Genomic DNA, 17,695 nt, shown 5'->3' with positions numbered 1-17,695 from the left:
GGATCAGGCAGAACTGGAATCAGGTACTGGCTCTGCTGTGAACGAGCAGGCCAGCCACAGGCAAGTCACCTAAGTTCTCACAGTCTCAGTTTCCTCTAATGTAAAATGGGAATTCTTATCTTATAGGACTGCTGTGATAATTAAATTGAGGCATGCAAAAAGGCTTGATATGGTGCCTGGCATATATTAAGTACGCAATTTTGTTCTCAAAGGTACTCATAAACCTTTGCTGAGTAAACATTTAATTATTTATTATCAAGGACAATTTTTATAATTTTTGCTTTAAACAGCTATAAGACTTATACTGTATAAAGAATTTAGAAGTGGAAAAAGCAAAAAGAAGAAAATCATCTTTCACATGTCTCGATATTTATCCTTTCTCATCCTCTTTATTATTTTTTGAGGATCCAACTTTCTATCTGGTATCGTTTCCCTTCAGCCTGAAGAACTTCTGTTAGCATTTCTTGAAATGTAGGTTTCTTGGTGATAAATTCTGTCTTCTTTGGTCTAAAAATGTCTTTATTTCACCTTTATTCTTGAAGGGTATATATTTCCAGGTCATTTGTTTCTTTCACACTTTAAAGATGTTGGTCCATTCTCTTCTGGCCTGAATAGTTTCTGATTTGAACTCATTTGTTAATCAAAGCATTTTTCCCCAGTATGTAATGTGTCATTTTCCTCTTATGACTTTCAACATTTGCTATTTATTTTTGGCTTTCAACAATCTGACTATGATGTGCCCTGGTGTGAAATTTTTCCTGTTTATTCTGCTTGGTGTTCACTGACAATCTGATATCTTTCACTTTTTTCTCTGTTCTTCACACTGAATAATTTCTATTGATTTCTCTTCAAGTATACTATTTATTCTGTCATCTCCATTTGTCTGATAAGTCCATCCAATAATTTAAAAACTTCAGAAATTGTATTTTTCAGTTCTAGAATGTCATTTTGTTCTTTCTTTAATCATTTCTACTTTTCTCCTGATATTTCTTAGGTTTTACTTACTGAAAGCATATTTTATTTTACTTCATTGAAGAAGATAGCAGTTTAAAATCACTGTCTTCTAGTCCCAGTATCTGGAACATCCTGGTGTTGGACTCAGTTGATTTTCTTTTACCTTGAGAATGTGTTCCATTCTCTTGGTTCTTTATATGACAAGTAGGTATCGACTGTATCCCAGTAATGATAAATATTAAATTGGGGAAATTCCGGATTCTTTTATTTTTCTCACATGATTGTTTCTTTTGTTTAAGCAGGCAACTATCTTGTCTGTGCTTGAATTGTAAAATCTATTTTTTGGGTGACAGTTCCAGTCTCAGTTCAGATATTTTGTCCTTAGATGAGCTGCTCAGTTTGGTTTATATATACATGGTTCAGAGGTCACTCAGATGTGAGTAGACACATTTGGTGGAACTCTTTCTTGCTCTTTCCCTTCCAAGATTCCTCTACTCTCTTCAGTGCCCATGATTCTCTGGCCAAAGAGATTGCTGTTTTCAATTAGCACCTCCTCCAAGAACATGCACTACTCATAGACCACGTTTAACCCCAGAATAGAAGCCATAAAACAGGGAACTTACTTTGTGCAGCTCCCTCCTCTCCTACTCTGAGCTTGTCCTTTCCACCAAATTCTGTCTGCTTTGTTCACTCTCCAATTCATTGAGATAGTTGCTTTTTGTATTATGTCTAGGGCTTACAGTTGCTTTCTGTGGGGAGTTCTCCAGTCAGGTCTTATTCTGTCATCACTGGAGGTTGAGATTCCTATTTGCCTTTTAGCTTAAAGGTGATTTATTTCAAGAAGGTAAAAATATAACATCTAAATTACACTGACCTTGATGGGAAGGTAAAAAGCTGGGGCAGGGCTTCCCTCGTGGCGCAGTGGTTGAGAGTCCGCCTGCCGATGCAGGGGACGCGGGTTCGTGCCCCGGTCTGGGAAGATCCCACATGTCGCGGAGCGGCTGGGCCCGTGAGCCATGGCCACTGAGCCTGCACGTCCAGAGCCTGTGCTCCGCAACGGGAGAGGCCACAACAGTGAGAGGCCTGTGTACCGCAAAAAAAAAAAAAAAAAAAAAGCTGGGGCAATCTTTCTGGAAAGCAGTTAACATCAATATGTATTGAGCCTAAGGTTCTTCAAGGACCAACAGTAGGACATCATTAAACCAGTAATTGCACGTTAGGTACTGTTTGTAAAGAATACTGAATGAAGTGTGAAATGCAAAAGAGATTAAATGATAACAGCAGAAAATGAAACGATATTCAACATGATCCCAATTTGGTGGAATTATAAACATACACATTCATGTTAAAAAAAAAAAAAAGACTGGAAGAAAATATTATAGGTGATAACTCCTATTAGCTTTTGGTGGTGAGACTATAGGTGATCTTTTTCCTTTTTAGTAATGTTTAATAACTTCCAAATAGTCTCAATGAAATAAAATAATGGAATAAACAACAGCAAACTGGGGCTTCTCTGGTGGCGCAGTGGTTGGGAGTCCGCCTGCCAATGCAGGGTACGCGGGTTTGTGCCCCGGTCCGGGAGAATCCCACATGCCGCAGAGCGGCTGGGCCCGTGAGCCATGGCTGCTGGGCCTGTGCGTCCGGAGCCTGTGCTCCACAGTGGGAGGGGCTGCAGCAGTGAGAGGTCCACGTATGCAAAAAAAAAAAACAAACAAACAAACAAACAAAAAAACCTCCCAGCTAACAAAAGTCCAGAACTGGATGGCTTCACAGGGGAATTCTACCAAACATATAAAGAAGAGCTTATACCTATCCCTCTCAAACTATTTCAAAATATTGAAGAGGAGGGAACATTCCCAAATTTATTCTATAAGGCCACCATTACTCTGATAACTAAAATCAGACAAAGACACAACAAAAAAAGAAAATTACAGGTCAATATCTGTGATGAATACAGATGCAAAAATCTTCAACAAAATATTAGCAAACAGAATTCAACAAGATTTAAAAAGGATCATATATCATGATTAAGTGGGATTTAATTCCAGGGATGCAAGGATGGTTCAATATCCACAAATCAATTAATCTGACACACCCTATGAACAAAATGAAGGATAAAAATCACAGGATCATCTCAATAGATGCAGAAAAAGCATCTGGCAAAATTCAACATTATAAAAATTCTTATCAAAGTTGGTATAGAGGGAACATATCTTAACATAATAAGGGCCATTTATGACAAATCCACAGCCAACATTATACTCAATGGTGAAAAGCTCAAACCTTTTCTTCTAAAATCAAGAATAAGACAAGGATATCCACTCTTGCCACTTCTATTTGACATATTATTGGAAGTCCTAGCCACAGCGCTCAGACAAGAAAAAGAAAAGTCATCCAGATTGGAAGGGAAGAAGTAAAACTGTCATGTATTTGCAGATGACATGATACCTTATATAGAAAACCCTGAAGTCTCCAAGTCTCCCCAAAAAAACTATTAGAATTTAGTAAAGTTGCAGGATACAAAATTAATATACAGAAATCTGTTGCATTTCTGTACACTATAATGAACTATCAAAAAGAAAAAGCAATAAAACGATTCTGTTTAAAATTACATCAAAAAGAATAAAATTCCTAGGAATAAACTTAACCAAGGAGGTGAAAGGCCTATACTCTGAAAACTACAAAACACTGATAAAGGAGACTGAAGATGACGCAAAAAAATGGAAAGATATCCCATGTTTATGTATTGGAAGAATTAATATTGTTAAGATGTCCATACTACCCAAAGCAATCTACAGATTTAATGCAATCCCTATCAAACTTTTCATAGAACTAGAACAAATAATCCTTAAATTTATATGGAACCAGAAAAGATCCTGAATAGACAAAGCAATCTTGAGAAAAAAGAACAAAGGTGGAGGTATCACATGCCCTGACTTCAGACTATACTACAAAGCAACAGTACTCAAAAGGTAATGGTACTGGCACAAAAACAGATACGCAGATCAATGAAACAAAATAGAGAGCTCAGAAATAAACCCACACAATTATGGTCAATTAACTCATGACAAAGGAGGCAAGAATATACAGTGGAGAAAAGACAGTCTCTTCAATAACTGGTGCTGGGAAAACTGGAAAATGAATGAAATTTGAACATTTTCTCACACCACATACAAAAATAAACTCAAAATGGATTAAAGACCTAAATGTATGACCTGAAACCACAGAAGAAAACACAGGCAGAACACTCTTTAACATAACTCATAGCAATATCTTTCTGGATCTGTCTGCTCAGGCAAAGGAAACAAAAGCAAAAATAAACAAATAGGACCTAATTAAACTTAAAAGCCTTTACACAGCAAAGGAAATCACTGACAAAATGAAAGACAACCTACGGAAAGGGGGAAAATATGAAAATATTTGCAAATGGTATGACTGATGAGGCGTTAATATCCAAAATATACAAACAGCTCATAAAACTCAATATAGAAAAAACAAACAACCCAATCAAAGAACAGGCAGAAGACCTTAATAGGCATTTTTCCAAAGAAGACATACTGATGGCCAATAGACACATGAAAAGATGCTCAACATCACTAATAACCAGGGAAAAGCAAATCAAAACCATAATGAATATCACCTCACACCCGTCAGAATGACTTTTGTCAAAAAGACCACATATAACAAATGTTGGCAAGGATGTGAAGAAAAGGGAACCCTAGTGCACTGTTGATGGGAATGCAAGTTGGTGCAGCCATTATAGAAAACAGTATGGAGGTTCCTTAGAAAACTAAAAATAGAGCTACCATATGACCTAGCAATTCCAATCCTGGGTATATATATCCAAAAACCCCACAAAAACACTAATTTGAAAAGATACATGCACCCCAATGTTCATAGAGCATTATTTACAATAGCCAAGATATGAAAGCAACCTAAGTGTCCATCAACAGATGACTGAATAAAGAAGATCTGGTATATATATGATGGAGTATTATTCCGACATAAAAAAGAATGAAATTTTGCCATTTGCAACAACATGGATGGACCTGGAGGGTATTATGCTTAGTGAAATAAGTCAGACAGAGAAAGACAAATACTGTGTGTTATCACTTATATGTGGAATCTAAAAAATAAAACAAATGAATGAACATACCACAACAGAAACAGACCCACAGATATAGAGAACTAATCAGTGGTTACCAGTGTGGAGAAGAATGGGGAGGGGAGGGACAAGGTAGGGATAGGGGATTAAGAGGTACGAACTGCTATGCATAAAATAAATAAGCTACAAGGACATATTGTACAGCACAGGGGATATAGCTAATACTTTATAATAACTTTAAATGAATTACAATCTATAAAAATATTGAATCATTACGTTGTACACCTGAAACTAATATAATATTGTAAATCAATTACACTTCAATAAAAAAGTCTATAGGGGCTTCCCTGGTGGCGCAGTGGTTGAGAGTCCACCTGCCGATGCAGGGGACACGGGTTTGTGCCCCGGTCCGGGAAGATCCCACATGCCGCGGAGCGGCTGGGCCCGTGAGCCATGGCCGCTGAGCCTGAGCGTCCGGAGCCTCTGCTCCGCACGGGAGAGGCCACAACAGTGAGAGGCCCGCGTACCGCAAAAAAAAAAAAGTCTATAGATCTTGAAAGTGATAATAGAAAGTAAAATTTCAAGCCTCCTCTCACTCCCAATGAAAAGAATTTTTGCTAGTTTCATTTATAGGATGGGCATTGTCATGAGTCATTAATATATGTACCCTACTCAAGAGATGAGGGAGGTCTGGACAAGTATTCCTACATTTTTAGATTCCACAGACTCATAACTTTTAAAAAACAAGTTTAAGAATGCACATGTAGAGGGAAAAATCCCAAGCAACTACCCTCTGCTACCTTTATTTCAATTTCTTTCATCACCCCCTTCCCAAATATAATCTCAGAATTAAAGATCTTTAAACAAAAAACTCATAGCGTTGTCCTTATTTTTCGACGTTTGCCATGCTTGATGAAGAGTTTTTGTGGACTGAATCGAATTTTGAGATCCACAGGATTGGAAAGGTTCTCAAGTCTCTTTCTGTACTATGATTAGATGGTCTTCAACTCATTTTTAGGGCCTGAAATCCATACATAACCAATGTCCTGCCATAAATCATTAACTTTATTTGCTTGCTGAATTTTGATGGCTACGAAAATTCTTTCACCTTGAAATGCAGAAATTCTTCTGGTAGACTCATAGTGAACTCATAGTAGAATGGGTTAGAAACCATAATATGGCAAGAAGGATTGACTTGTAAATAAATTGGTATTGTATCTCAGCCATCTCTAGGGTTTAAAACTTTAAGTTTTTTTTTTTATTTCTTTGGAATTTTAAAAATATTTACTATTCTGACAGTTGGAATTTCCTAATGGATTTAAATATTTCCTAAATGACTAAGATATAGTCATATACCCTAAGTCAGCAAAGAATATTTGCAAAAAAAATTCCACTTGTAGAAAATTAAAAGCAGTATGTTTGCTGGGTTTTTTCCCTATGTATATTTTGTTGTTTTGAAGGGGAAAGCTTTTTAGTTATTGGTTACTTATTGGGTGGTGGAAATCTGCTCTTCTGAAATTCTTTGATGGAACTCTTTATCCTAAGGTAGGTATATCTGAAGGAGCAACAATTCAAAAGACTGAGAATATGGTGCTCTTTCTTTGTGCGACAGCAAAAACTAGTTTATCTATAGGAAGCCTCAATTACTGAACATATTTGGGGCAGAAAAACAGTCTTTCATCTATCCAGGAAGACTGAAGAATAAATTATTGTGGACAGCAAAATTGTGCAGTTGTCTGATCTTCAATTTTTTTCTATAGAGCATTACACACTAAGAATCTTACATGGAATGCACTGAACATAATTTCACTAATTTTTTGATGCTTCAAGGTCATCTTTATAAACAATAACTTTTTTATGCCAGCTGTATGGAGACATAACTTACATATAATAAAACTCATCCATTTAAAATGTACTACTTGGTGCAACTATGACCACTATTCAGAGCATTTTCATTACTTAATACCCATTAGCAGGCATTCCAGTTACACCCTCTACAGCCTCTGGCAACCACAAATTTACTTTCTGCCTCTAGGATTTGCCTATGCTGGACATTTCATAGAAAATAGAATGACATAATGTGACTTATGACTGGCTTCTTTCTGCAGTATAATTTACTTTCAAGCTTCATCCATGTTATAGCATATAAACAGCACTTCTTTCTTTTTATTGACAAATAATATTGCATTGTTTGGATATACTACTTTTTGTTTATCTATTCATTGATGGATATTTAGATTCTTTCCATTTTTTGGCTTTTATGAAAAATGCTGCTATGGACATTCATGTACACATTTCTGTGTGGATATGTTTTTATTTCTCCTGGGTGGAGAAATGGAATACTTAGGAGTGGATTGCAGGGTCATACATAACTCTACGTTTAACACTTTAAGAAACTGCCAGACTGTTTTCCAAAGTGGCTGTACCATGTTACAATTCCAGCAGCAGTAAATGAGCTTTCCAATTTCTCTTTATCTTCATCATCTCTTGCTATTGTCTGGCTTTGATTTTAGCCACCTTAGTGGGTATGAAGTAGTATAATAATGTGATTTTGATTTGTATTGCCTTGTTGACTAATGACATTGAACCCCTTTCATGTGCTCATTGCCCATTTGTTTAAATTCTTTGGAAAAATGTCTAAGAGTTCTTTGTATATTTTAGATATAAGTTCCTTATTAGGTATACAGTTTGAACATGTTTTCTCCCATTCTGTGGTTTGTCTTTTTGCTTTCTTGATGGTGTCCTTTGAAGAACATTTAAAATTTTGATGAAATCGAATTTATCTATTTTTTTCTTCTGTCATTTATGCTTTTGATGTCATATATAAGAAACCATTTTCTAACCCATGGTCACACAATTATACTCCTATGTTTTATTCCAAGAGTTTTAAAGTTTTAGCTTTTTACATTTAGGTCTTTGAGCTAAATCCATATGAGTTCATCCATTTTGAGCTAATTTTTGCATATGGTGTGAAGTAGGCGTCAAACTTCATTCTTTTACATGTGGATATCCAGTTGTCCCAGCACTACTTGTTGAAAAGACTATTCTTTCTCCACTGAATAGTTCTGAACACTTGTGAAAATGAATTGGCCATAAATGTATGGGTTTATTTTGACTCTCTGTTGATCTATACATCTATCTTTATCCCACAGTACACTGTTTTCACTACTGTAGCTTTGTAGTAAGTTTTGAAATTGGGAAGTGTGAGTCCTATGACTTTGCTCTTCTTTTTCAAGATTGTTTAGGTTTTTTTTTTGGTTCTCCTGAAATTCCATATGAATTGTAGGATAGGCTTTTCCATTTCTGAAAAAAAGACTGTTGGGATTTTGATTGGTATTGCACTGAATTTGCAGCTCACTTTGGGGAGCACTGCCATCTTTCCAATATTGTCTTCCAACATGAACATACAATGTCTTTCTATTTATTTAGGTCTTTAATTTCATCAGTTTTGTTGTTTTCATTATGTACGTTCTGCATCTCTTTGGTTAAGTTTATACTTCAGTATTTTATTCCTTTTGATGTTATTATAAATAAAATAGCTTTCTTAATTTCCTTTCAGATTGTTCATTGCTAGTGTATAGAAATACAATTGACTTTTGCATACTATTGATTTCATAGGCTGAAAACTTGCTGAACTCATTTATTAGTTCTAGTAGTCTTTTCGTATATTCCTTAAAATTTCTGTACACAAGACCATGTCTTCTGCAATTATAGTTTTACTTTTCCTTTCCAATCTGGATGCTAGATGCCTTTTATTTATTTTTTCCCACCTAACTGCCACTGCCAGAACTTTCAGTACAATGTTGAATAGAAGCGGCAAGAGTAGACATTTTTGTCTTGTTCCTGATCTTACGGGGAAAAAGCATTCAGTCTTTCACATTACATTATGATGTTAGCTGTGGGGTTTTCCTAAATGCCTTTTATAGGGCTGAGGGAGGTCTCCTCTATTCCCAGTATTGTTGGCTGCTTTAATTAAAAAAATTGAATTTTGTCAAATGCTGTTTCTGCATCTATAGAGATGATCAGGTTTTGTTCTTTACCTTATTAATATGGTATATGACATCGATTGATTTTCAGATTTCACAACTTTGCATCCTTGGGATAAATCCCACTTGGTCATGATACATAATCCTTTTTTTTTTTTTTTTGTGCGGTACACGGGCATCTCACTGTTGTGGCCTCTCCTGTTGCGGAGCACAGGCTACGGACGCGCAGCCTCAGTGGCCATGGCTCACGGGCCCAGCCGCTCCGCGGCATGTGGGATCTTCCTGGACCAGGGCACGAACCCGCGTCCCCTGCATCGGCAGGCGGACTCTCAACCACTGCACCACCAGGGAAGCCCCATAATACTTTTTATATGTTGCTGGATTCAATTTGCTAGTATTTTGTTGAGGATTTTTGCAACTATGACTTTAAAGGATGTTGATCTGTAGTTTTCTTTTGACGTCTTTGGTATCAAGGTAAACTAGCCTCATACAATGAAATGGGAAATATTCCCTCTTCTATGTTTTGAAGAGTTTGTGAGGGATTGGTATCACTTTTTCTTTAAATGCTTATTAGAATTCACCTGTAAAGCTATCCTAGCCTGGGTTTCTGTGAAAAGTTTTAAAAATTATTAGCTCAATCTTTTTATTTGTTTTAGGTATATTCAGGTTTTCTATTTCTTCTTAAGTCAGTTTTGGTAATCTGTGTCTTTCTAGGAATTTGTCCATTTCATCTAGGTTATTTAACTTTGTAGCATACAGTTGTTCATAATATTCTTATAATAATCCTTTTTATTACTGTAGAGTTGGTAGTGATATCCTCTCTTTCATTTGTAATTTTAGTAATTTGAGTCTTCTTGGTCAGTCTAGCTAAGGGTTGTCAATTTTGTTGATATTTGCAAAGAACCAACTTGTGGCTTTATTGATTCTATTGTTTTTCTATTCTCCGTTTATTTCTACTCCAACCTTTATTATTTTCTTCCTTCTGCTTCCTCTGAGTTTATATCACTCTTCATCATCTAATTTCCTAGGTGGAAGGTTAGGTTACTGACTTAAGATCTTTCTTCTTTTAAACAAAAGGAAATCCCTGGTGGTCCAGTGGTTAGGACTCCACGCTTTCACTGCTGAGGGTACAGGTTCAATCCCTGGTTGGGGAACTAAGATCCTGCAAGCTGCGTAGCATGGCCCAAAACAAACAAACAAACAAACAAAAAAAGTAGGTGCATCCCATAAATTTTGGTAGATATATATATTTTGTTTGTGTGTGTGTGTATGTGGTACGCGGGCCTCTCACTGTTGTGGCCTCTCCCGTTGCGGAGCACAGGCTCCGGACGCGCAGGCTCAGTGGCCATGGCTCACGGGGCCCAGCCGCTCCACGGCATGTGGGATCCTCCCGGACCGGGGCACGAACCCGTGTCCCCTGCATCGGCAGGCGGACTCTCAACCACTACACCACCAGGGAAGCCCTGGTAGTTATATTTTAGTTTTCATTCATCGCAAAATACTTCCTAATTTTCCTGTGATTTCTTCTTTGGCCTATTTATTTAGGGGTATGTGTAATTTCCATATTTGTGAATTTCCAAAATGTCCTTCTGTTATTGACTTCTAATTTAAATGTATTGTGGTTGGAGAACATACTTCGTACGACTTTAATATTTCAAATTTATTAAGGCTTATTTTATGGCCGAACATCACCTATCCTGGAGAATGTTCCAGGTACACCTGAAAAGAATATATATTCTGTTGGTGGGAGGAGTGCTCTATGGATGTGTAATCCTAGTTGGTTCATAATGTAGTTCCCATGTTCTATTTTTTTTGTTGATCTGCTGCCTAGTTGTTTGCTCCATTACTGAAAGTGGGGTTTTGAAGTCCTCAACTGTTGTTTTCGAATTGTCTATTTCTCCCTTTAGTTCTGTCAGTTTTTGCTTCATTATTTTGGAGTTCTGTTGTTATATTCCTATGTGTTTATAATTGTTATGTCTTCCTGATAATTGATACTTTTATCATCATATAATACACTTCATTATCTCTTGTAACAATTTCTGTCTTAAAGTCTATTTTGTCTGATATTAGTATAGCCACTCCAGTTCTCTTTTAGTTACTGTTTGCATGTCATATCTTTTTCTATCCTTTTACTTTCAACCCAATGGTTCTTTCAATCTAAATTATGTCTCTTATAGATAGTACAGTTAAATTGTTTTTTAAAAATCCATTTTGCCAATCTCTGCTTTTTGATTGTAGCATTTAACCCATTTAATTTTGATGTAATTACTGACCAGTTAGCATTTCCATGTGCCATTCCATTGTTTTTTTTTTTTTTTTGCGGTACGCAGGCCTCTCACTGTTGTGGCCTCTCCCGTTGCGGAGCACAGGCTCCAGACGCGCAGGCTCAGTGGCCATGGCTCACGGGCCTAGCCGCTCCGCGGCATGTGGGATCTTCCTGGACCGGGGCACGAACCCGTGTCCCCTGCATTGGCAGGCGGACTCTCAACCACTGCGCCACCAGGGAAGCCCCCTATAATTCTTTTTATAGGTTGTTGAATTCAATTTGCTAATATTTTCTTGCAGATTTTTGCAACTATGAGAGATATTGGTCTATAGTTTTCTTATAATGTCTATGTCTGATTTTGGTATTAGAGTAATGCTGGTCTCATAGAGTAGGTTAGGAAACATTCCCTCTGCTTTTATTATGTGAAAGAAATTGTAGAGAATTGGTATAATGTGTTAAATGTTTGGTAGAATTCACCAGTGAACTCATGTGGGCCTGGTGTTTTGTTTTGTAAGGTTATTAACTATTGATTCAATTTATTTAACAGATATAGGCTTATTCAGATTGCCTACGTCCTCCATTTTTTTTTTTTTTTTTTTTTTTTTTTTTTTTTGTGGTACGCGGGCCTCTCACTGTCGTAGCCCCCCCCCGTTGCGGAGCACAGGCTCCGGATGCGCAGGCTCAGCGGCCATGGCTCATGGGCCCAGCTGCTCCTCGGCATGTGGGATCTTCCCAGCCCGGGGCATGAACCCGTGTCCCCTGCATCAGCAGGCAGACTCCCAACCACTGCGCCACCAGGGAAGCCTCCTTCCTTTTTTAAGAGCAGTTTTGTCGGATATAAAATTCCTGAATGGCAGCCTTTTTCTTCTGGCACTTTTGAGTACATCATTCTACTGCTTTCTGACCTCCATGGTGACTGAATAAAAATAAGCTGTTAATATTGAGGAGCCCTTGTATATGATGAGTTATTTTTGTCTTGCTGCTGTTGAGGCCCAGGGCATGCTGCCCCCAAATATGTCTCAGTGGCATATTGATTATTTTGAATTAAAGTTACTTGAGAAACAGTCAGTGAAAAAAATGATATATAAAACCCACTATGGGGCTTCCCTGGTGGCGCTGTCTCAGAATTGTCTTTGTCTCTGTCTCTTGGCAGTTGGACTATGATGTGTGCAATTGTGGATCTCTTTGAGTTTATTATACGTGGAGTTTACTGAGCTTCTTGGATGTAAATATTAACATTTTTTTTCCATCAAATTGAGGATGTTTTCAGCCATGGTTTCTTCAAGTGTTCTTTCTGCCCCTTTCTCTCTTTCCTCTCCTTCTGGGATTCCCACTATGTGTCTGTCAGTGTTCTTATAGTGTCCCACATGTCTCTGAGGCTCTATTCAGTTTTCTTCATTCATTTTTCTTTCTATTCCTCAGAATGGATAATATCAATTGATTTAACTTCAATTTCATGGCTTCTTTCTTCTAACAGTTCACATCTGAGGCCCTCTGGTTAATTTTTCATTTCAGTTATTGTACTTTTCAACACGAGAATTTCTATTTGGTTCCTTTTTATGATTTCTACCTCTTGATATTCACTCTTGGGTGAGAATCATTCTCATACTTTAAGTCTTTAGACATGGTTTCCTTTAGTTCTTTGAACATATTTATAATTGCTGATTAATGTCTTTGTTAAATAGGTTCAAAATTTGGACTTTCTCAGGGACAGTTTCTATTGACTGCTTTGTTTTTTCTTCTGCATGGGCAATACTTTCTTATTCTTTGCATGTCGTGTATTTTTTGTTGAAATTTGAACATTTTATTTTACTTATTTATTTTTGGCTGCGTTGGGTTTTTGTTGCTGTGCATGGGCTTCTCCCTAGTTGCAGCGAGCGGGGGCTACTCTTCGTTGCGGTGCGTGGGCTTCCCACTGCAGTGGCTTCTCTTGTTGCAGAGCATGGGCTCTAGGCGCATGGGCTTCAGTGGTTGTGGCACGCAGGCTCAGTAGTTGTGGCTCGTGGGCTTAGTTGTTCCACAGCATGTGGGATCTTCCCGGACCAGGGCTCGAACCCGTGTCCCCTGCATTGGCAGGCGGATTCTTAGCCACTGCGCTACCAGAGAGGCCCTGAACATTTTAAAGAATTAAAATGTGGTAACTCTGGACATCAGATTCTTGCTCTACCCCTTCAACCTGGGTTTTTTGTTGGTGTTTGTCTGTTTAATGGCCTTCCTGAACAAATTCTGTAAAGTCTGTATTCTTTGTGTTGCCACTGAAGTCTGCTCAGTTAGCTTAGTGTTCAGCTAATGATTAGAGAGATTTCTTAAGTGCCCTGAACCAGTAAGTCTTACACCCTTTGCTGAGGGGCTCTGTGTGTGTCGAGACACACCCTCAGTATTTCAGCAGTTTACAACTCTGACTTAGCTTTTAACTCCTGCTTGTGTAGATCCTCAAGGTCAGCCAGGGATGAGAGATAAGGGCCTTCCCAGGTCTCTCCTGGGCATGCAAACAGCCCTACAAAGCACCCTACACATATAGATTCCCAGGAATATGTTGAAGCTTTTCAAAACCTCCTGTGGACATCACATTCCTCAGATTTCCTTTTCAAGTTTTTTGGCCAGCCTCCTGTTTGCTCCAACTGGCATTTCCACCTCAGGCAGCTGTGATGTTAGACAATTACTGCTGATTATTTATTTATTTTTAAACAAATGCCCTGGTGTTGGGACTTTGCTCACCGAGCAAGCTCTGAGTCAGGTCAAATAAAGATAAGCCCTGTAAAAAGACTTATCCAGGGAGCTAGCCCCCAGACAGGTCAAATACTGACAGTTTTCTAGGGATATGGCTTTTCCGGAGAGCTCTAGGGCATGTTTTGCTCCCTCCAGTGGCTGATAGGCTGCTTGTTTTCTCAGTTACCGTGGTTTTGAGTCTGTTGGTTTTCAAGGCTATTGTGGAGCTGGGAAGAATGAGATGGGAATAGGGCAAGTTAAAATGCCACAAAGCTTACTCTTCTGTGATTCAGCTACTGTTCTTAAATAAATACTCTTAATTGTTGCAAGCCTTTGGTTAATTTCCAGAGTTCTGAAAATGTTATTTTTTTGACAGTTTTTGCCTGTGTTCTCATTGCTTTTATGGAGGAGCTGAGTTTCAGAGGTCCTTACTCCACCATTCCAGAAGTGCTTCTTCCATAAACATTAATTTCTGTACTGTGCTGTAATGTAATCATGTATTCAAGAGCTGATGAGGAATATTCAATTTTGGCCCCAGACTGCTGTGCCTTTTGAGCTATCTATTGTTTCCTGCCTTTCTTCTACCTTTTTTTTCTTATAAATGTTAGCCCACGGTCTTCCCATAGCAGTCCCTCTCTCCTTGTCAATATGCTACTTCTAATACGCTGTGGGGTTAATAAACAGCCCAATTGGGTAGCAATGTTAGAATAGCTTTAGATGGTCCATGGCAAAATGTGTGGACTCGGACACTGTGACTGCTCAGAAGTCACTTTGGCTTTCTCTCTCTTATGCTCTAAAAATGAGGTTTCTAGATATCTGAATTTAGAAGAAGTGAGTTGGTGATGTCCAAATCATAGGAGATAATAGTCCCACAATACTCCTTGCTGAGTCAGATTATATCTATAGTAGGATACCTAATTTTGGGTAACATGTTTCAAGATGACTTTGACCAAATAGGAATTTCAAGGTAACAGTAACCAGGATGGAGAGTGAGTAGTTCTAAAACTATGCCATACAAGGAATAATTGGGAACAGTGGTGGTACTTCATTGGGAGAAAGAAAAACTTGGAAAAAAGAAAAAACTATTGGAGTACAGGACAGTGCTGGTATGGTAATAAAATTATTCTGTCTCCCTCCACCATAATCATGCCAATTGATTACAGGTTATAAACGAAAAAGAATAGGTTATAATGGGACAGATTTTGACTCAGTATAGAAGAGATTTCTCATAATGAGAACTGTCAAACAATGTAATTGACTAAGTATTTACCATAGCTTGAGCCTGGGGAGACAAAACTAAATAAGATAGAATCACTATTCTAGGGCAGCTCATAAAGGGAAAGCCCCGTCCTTAGTGATTAAACAAAGACTAAGTGACCACCTGTTAAGGATGCTGTATTGGATAGAAGACTGGAGTACATACAGCTAACGTCCATTCTAACACCACCATTTTAAGGGTCTGAGGTACAGGGTGGAGTCTGCTGCAGTCCCTGCAGAGCTGGCAGATGACTTTAGGGCAAGATAAAATATTCAGTGTGAGTCTAGAGCAGCAGTCCCCAACTTTTTTGGCACCAGGGACTGGTTTCGTGGAAGACAATTTTTCCAGGGATAGGGGAGGTGTAAGATGGTTCAGGCGGTAATGCGAGTGACGGGAGCAGCAGATGAAGCTTTGCTTGCTGGCCCGCTGCCCACCTCCCGCTGTGCGGCCGCCTCCTGACAGCCTGAGGACCGGTAGTGATCCGCGGCCCAGGAGTTGGGGACCCCTGGTCTAGAGTCTCCAAGGAGTACAATATATTTCTGAACTCTTTGCCTACCAAGGTCTCTTTAGGGTCATTAAATTATGTATGACGTTGGAGGCAAGTCAACTTTACTTTAGGGATTTACTGACACCTAGTGGTAAAAATAGACATCAATATAATCCAAAATGTTAGAAGACCATACACACAAGTTCATTATAAATATAAAGATGTATAACAACAAAATGTATAATTTACAAAAGTTATAAATGCACATTGTGATAAAAATGTATTAATGTTTCAAATTCTATTTTCAAAAAGAATTTTAAATTCTTTAAATGTTATATTTTTATACTGAAATTTCAAACTTCGATACCTTGATTGATTTTATTTATAAGCAAACCTATAACACCACTACTGTATCTTTTAACTCATATATTTCATTTATGCTATTTTCATGGTTTATGAAAAACAGAAAAATATCACCTAAGCTATCAATTTATTAAATTTTAATCTGTAAGTTGAAAGCACTAAAACAGAAAGGTTAATATGCTCTAATTCAAAGGGAGAATTAGAGACATCAATCCAATACCATTAATAGTAGTTTTTCATGATAGTGACACCTGATCTGTAACATTTTTGTTTGGGTCTCTGTGAACAAACTTGGAGAAGCTTGGAGAAGGCTGGTTCTGGTTAGACCTAGGAGCTATGGCTAAAAAACAATAGGTGTTAATTGGGCTATGGGGAAATCAAACCCATATTTGGGCCTCTTCAGAATGCCTTTATGCTAAATAAACTGAGATAAATGGCTATGGCTACTGAGCTACAGAATACATAATAAAACTGTGATTCACCCACAAACAAAAGAGAAAAGCAGAATGGAACAGATTTTGCATAGTAAATAAAACATATGAAAACTAAAATTATAGATAAAAAATTTAGCTGATGTGGTTAATATGTTTTAACAACATGACAAGAAAATGAAAGTTTTTTAGGTTCGAAGAAATGAGTACCATTAACATTCGGATGGTTATGGTACCATAACATTTTGATATGATATGCAAAATGCCACTTCTCCCACACCCATTATGAGTTTTAAAGGAACTATCATGTCCAAATACTTTTTCCTTCTGCAAAACCTCCACTCTCCTACATGTTTTCAAAATAAACCACAGTCTGATAAAACAGTTCTTTTTCCCAACTACAGAGGCAAACCCCTTATGCGTGGCGAAGAACTCAGGACCAGGCAGTCTGGCTCTGGTGTCTGCTTTCAGTCACCACCATGTGATGCTCTGAGTGACTTCTCAGCCCACGCCAATATTCCTCAGCTCAACAGAAGTCAGAATGGCTTAAACACCATGATACCTACACTAGAGAAAATCACTTCTACCTTTCAGCTCTATTTCAGTGATATGGGAATTTTTGTCAGGGATGACAATCTCTATAAAGTTCTTACATATTATCCGTTTTATTACTATTTAGCTTCTGTTAGCTTAGTGTTGGTTGAAAATAGAAAGGAACAGGACTCGTAAGAAGAGTATTAGCAAATGTGAGCACAGCCAATTTAAAGTTTCCATTCAGTATTTTTTCCTACAGATAATATATAACCGGCTTCACGGGACAGTGCCCTAACTTCGCAACTATTTTTTTTCTCTCTAGGATGGAACAGGATGGCAGTTAAGCTTAACCAACTTCAGTGTGGGGTCTACAGATGTAGGTATATTTAATAAACTGAATTAACTTATGGAATTATAGAGCTCAGAACTGGATGTTTAGCAAAACATCTGCAAAGTGTTTAACGGACTGGCTTACTGTAAAGCCAGGTTAGAATTGCAGAAGATAATCAACCTCAAATCCATCTAGAAAGCATTCTTAAAATTGTGGGTATTGAACAACCCATAATAAAAGTGATCCACAACAACCCCAATTAAAAAAAATG

Source organism: Delphinus delphis, chromosome 14, assembly GCF_949987515.2.
Source record: "Delphinus delphis chromosome 14, mDelDel1.2, whole genome shotgun sequence".
NCBI lineage: Eukaryota > Metazoa > Chordata > Mammalia > Artiodactyla > Delphinidae > Delphinus > Delphinus delphis.
This window is presented reverse-complemented; position numbering follows the sequence as displayed.